This window comes from Haliotis rufescens, unplaced genomic scaffold, assembly GCF_023055435.1.
Source record: "Haliotis rufescens isolate VD_foot unplaced genomic scaffold, xgHalRufe1.0.p SCAF_36, whole genome shotgun sequence".
In the NCBI taxonomy this organism is placed as follows: domain Eukaryota; kingdom Metazoa; phylum Mollusca; class Gastropoda; order Lepetellida; family Haliotidae; genus Haliotis; species Haliotis rufescens.
Window position 1 is genome coordinate 414,706 of NW_025964068.1, and position 5,511 is coordinate 420,216.

Here is a 5,511-nt window from a genome sequence, read left to right on the forward strand (position 1 = left end):
GTTTCAGAACTAAAACATTTGGTGTGTGGATGCATTCTTACATGGTCGACCCTCATGAAAAATATTGGCGCAATTGCATAAAAAATCATGACTTGAGGCCGAACTATAAATACATCAGCGATTCGAATTTTTTCACATACATGACTTTTACGCCATGAGAGCTATTCTCCAAAATATTAGTTTCAGAACTAAAACATTTGGTGTGTGGATGCATTCTTACATGGTCGACCCTCATGAAAAATATTGGCGCAATTGCATCAAAAATCATGACTTGAGGCCGAACTATAAATACATCAGCGATTCGAACTTTTTCACATACATGACTTTTACGCCATATGAGCTATTCTCCAAAGCATTAGTTTCAGAACTAAAACATTTGGTGTGTGGATGCATTCTTACATGGTCTTCCCCCATGAAAAATATTAGCGCAATTGCATCAAAAATCATGACTTGAGGCCGAACTAAAAATACATCAGCGATTCGAATTTTTTCACATACATGACTTTTACGCCATGAGAGCTATTCTCCAAAGTATTAGTTTCAGAACTAAAACCTTTGGGGTTTCGGATGCATTCTTACTTGGTCGACCCTCATAAAAAAATATTGGCGCAATTGCATCAAAAATCATGACTTGAGGCCGAACTATAAATACATCAGCGATTCGAATTTTTTCACATACATGTCTTTTACGCCATGCGAGCTATTTTCAAAAGTATTAGTTTCAGAACTAAAACATTTGGTGTGTGGATGAATTCTTATATGGTCGACTCTCATAAAAAATATTGGCGCAATTGCATCAAAAATCATGACTTGAGGCCGAACTATAAATACATCAGCGATTCGAACTTTTTCACATGTATGACTTTTACGCCATGAGAGCTATTCTCCAAAGTATTAGTTTCAGAACTAAAACATTTGGTGTGTGGATGCATTCTTACATGGTCGACCCTCATGGAAAATATTGGCGCAATTGCATCAAAAATCATGACTTGAGGCCGAACTATAAATACATCAGCGATTCGAATTTATTCACATACATGACTTTTACGCTATGAGAGCTAGTCTCCAAAGTATTAGTTTCAGAACTAAAACATTTGGTGTGTGGATGCATTCTTACATGGTCGACCCTCATGAAAAATATTGGCGCAATTGCATCAAAAATCATGACTTGAGGCCGATCTATAAATACATCAGCGATTCGAATTTTTTCACATACATGACTTTTACGCCAAGAGAGCTATTCTCCAAAGTATTAGCTTCAGAACTAAAACATTTGGTGTGTGGATGCATTCTTACATGGTCGACCCTCATGAAAAATATTGGCGCAATTGCATCAAAGATCATGACTTGAGGCCGAACTATAAATACATCAGCGATTCGAATTTTTTCACATGCATGACTTTTACGCCATGAGAGCTATTCTCCAAAGTATTAGTTTCAGAACTAAAACATTTGGTGTTTCGGATGCATTCTTACATGGTCGACCCTCATGAGAAATATTGGCGCAATTGCATCAAAAATCATGACTTGAGGCCGAACTAAAAATACATCAGCGATTCGAATTTTTTCACATGCATGACTTTTACGCCATGAGAGCTATTCTCCAAAGTATTAGTTTCAGAACTAAAACATTTGGTGTGTGGATGCATTCTTACATGGTCGACCCTCATGAAAAATATTGGCGCAATTGCATCAAAAATCATGACTTGAGGCCGAACTATAAATACATCAGCGATTCGAATATTTTCACATACATGACTTTTACGCCATGGGGCTAGTCTCCAAAGTATTAGTTTCAGAACTAAAACCTTTAGTGTGTGGATGCATTCTTACATGGTCGACCCTCATGAAAAATATTGGCGCAATTGCATCAAAAATCATGACTTGAGGCCGAACTATAAATACATCAGCGATTCGAATTTTTTCACATACATGACTTTTACGCCATGAGAGCTATTCTCCAAAGTATTAGTTTCAGAACTAAAACATTTGGGGTGTGGATGCATTCTTACATGGTCGACCCTCGTGAAAAATATTGGCGCAATTGCATAAAAAATCATGACTTGAGGCCGAACTATAAATACATCAGCGATTCGATTTTTTTCACATGCATGACTTTTACGCCATGCGACCTATTTTCAAAAGTATTAGTTTCAGAACTAAAACATTTGGTGTGTGGATGCATTCTTACATGGTCAACCCTCATGAAAAATATTGGCGCAATTGCATCAAAGATCATGACTTGAGGCCGAACTATAAATACATCAGCGATTCGAATTTTTTCACATGCATGACTTTTACGCCATGAGAGCTATTCTCCAAAGTATTAGTTTCAGAACTAAAACATTTGGTGTTTCGGATGCATTCTTACATGGTAGACCCTCATGAGAAATATTGGCGCAAATGCATCAAAAATCATGACTTGAGGCCGAACTAAAAATACATCAGCGATTCGAATTTTTTCACATGCATGACTTTTACGCCATGAGAGCTATTCTCCAAAGTATTAGTTTCAGAACTAAAACCTTTGGTGTGTGGATGCATTCTTACATGGTCGACCCTCATGAAAAATATTGGCTCAATTGCATAAAAAATCATGACTTGAGGCCGAACTATAAATACATCAGCGATTCGAATATTTTCACATACATGACTTTTACGCCATGCGAGCTATTCTCCAAAGTATTAGTTTCAGAACTAAAACCTTTAGTGTGTGGATGCATTCTTACATGGTCGACCCTCATGAAAAATATTGGCGCAATTGCATAAAAAATCATGACTTGAGGCCGAACTATAAATACATCAGCGATTCGAATTTTTTCACATACATGACTTTTACGCCATGAGAGCTATTCTCCAAAGTATTAGTTTCAGAACTAAAACATTTGGGGTGTGGATGCATTCTTACATGGTCGACCCTCGTGAAAAATATTGGCGCAATTGCATAAAAAATCATGACTTGAGGCCGAACTATAAATACATCAGCGATTCGATTTTTTTCACATGCATGACTTTTACGCCATGCGAGCTATTTTCAAAAGTATTAGTTTCAGAACTAAAACATTTGGTGTGTGGATGCATTCTTACATGGTCGACCCTCATGAAAAATATTGGCGCAATTGCATCAAAAATCATGACTTGAGGCCGAACTATAAATACATCAGCGATTCGATTTTTTTCACATGTATGACTTTTACGCCATGCGAGCTATTTTCAAAAGTATTAGTTTCAGAACTAAAACATTTGGTGTGTGGATGCATTCTTACATGTTCAACTCTCATGAAAATTTTTGGCGCAATTGCATCAAAAATCATGACTTGAGGCCGAACTATAAATACATCAGCGATTCGAACTTTTTCACATACATGACTTTTACGCCATGAGAGCTAGTCTCCAAAGCATTAGTTTCAGAACTAAAACATTTGGTGTGTGGATGCATTCTTACATGGTCGACCCTCATGAAAAATATTAGCGCAATTGCATCAAAAATCATGACTTGAGGCCGAACTAAAAATACATCAGCGATTCGAATTTTTTCACATACATGACTTTTACGCCATGAGAGCTAGTCTCCAAAGTATTAGTTTCAGAACTAAAACCTTTAGGGTATGGATGCATTCTTACATGGTCGACCCTCATAAAAAAATATTGGCGCAATTGCATCAAAAATCATGACTTGAGGCCGAACTATAAATACATCAGCGATTCGAATTTTTTCACATACATGTCTTTTACGCTATGCGAGCTATTTTCAAAAGTATTAGTTTCAGAACTAAAACATTTGGTGTGTGGATGAATTCTTACATGGCCGACCCTCATAAAAAATATTGGCGCAATTGCATCAAAAATCATGACTTGAGGCCGAACTATAAATACATCAGCGATTTGAATTTTTTCACATGTATGACTTTTACGCCATGAGAGCTATTTTTAAAAGTATAAGTTTCAGAACTAAAACATTTGGTGTGTGGATGCATTCTTACATGGTCGACACTCATGGAAAATATTGGCGCAATTGCATAAAAAATCATGACTTGAGGCCGAACTATAAATACATCAGCGATTCGAATTTATTCACATACATGACTTTTACGCTATGAGAGCTAGTCTCCAAAGTATTAGTTTCAGAACTAAAACATTTGGTGTGTGGATGCATTCTTACATGGTCGACCCTCATGAAAAATATTGGCGCAATTGCATCAAAAATCATGACTTGAGGCCGATCTATAAATACATCAGCGATTCGAATTTTTTCACATACATGACTTTTACGCCAAGAGAGCTATTCTCCAAAGTATTAGCTTCAGAACTAAAACATTTGGTGTGTGGATGCATTCTTACATGGTCGACCCTCATGAAAAATATTGGCGCAATTGCATCAAAGATCATGACTGAGGCCGAACTATAAATACATCAGCGATTCGAATTTTTTCACATGCATGACTTTTACGCCATGAGAGCTATTCTCCAAAGTATTAGTTTCAGAACTAAAACATTTGGTGTTTCGGATGCATTCTTACATGGTCGACCCTCATGAGAAATATTGGCGCAAATGCATAAAAAATCATGACTTGAGGCCGAACTAAAAATACATCAGCGATTCGAATTTTTTCACATACATGACTTTTACGCCATGAGAGCTAGTCTCCAAAGTATTAGTTTCAGAACTAAAACATTTGGGGTGTGGATGCATTCTTACATGGTCGACCCTCATGAAAAATATTGGCGCAATTGCATCAAAAATCATGACTTGAGGCCGAACTATAAATACATCAGCGATTCGAATATTTTCACATACATGACTTTTACGCCATGCGAGCTATTCTCCAAAGTATTAGTTTCAGAACTAAAACCTTTAGTGTGTGGATGCATTCTTACATGGTCGACCCTCATGAAAAATATTGGCGCAATTGCATCAAAAATCATGACTTGAGGCCGAACTATAAATACATCAGCGATTCGAATTTGTTCACATACATGACTTTTACGCCATGAGAGCTATTCTCCAAAGTATTAGTTTCAGAACTAAAACATTTGGGGTGTGGATGCATTCTTACATGGTCGACCCTCGTGAAAAATATTGGCGCAATTGCATAAAAAATCATGACTTGAGGCCGAACTATAAATACATCAGCGATTCGATTTTTTTCACATGCATGACTTTTACGCCATGCGAGCTATTTTCAAAAGTATTAGTTTCAGAACTAAAACATTTGGTGTGTGGATGCATTCTTACATGTTCAACCCTGATGAAAATTTTTGGCGCAATTGCATCAAAAATCATGACTTGAGGCCGAACTATAAATACATCAGCGATTCGAACTTTTTCACATACATGACTTTTACGCCATGAGAGCTAGTCTCCAAAGCATTAGTTTCAGAACTAAAACATTTGGTGTGTGGATGCATTCTTACATGGTCTACCCTCATGAAAAATATTAGCGCAATTGCATCAAAAATCATGACTTGAGGCCGAACTAAAAATACATCAGCGATTCGAATTTTTTCACA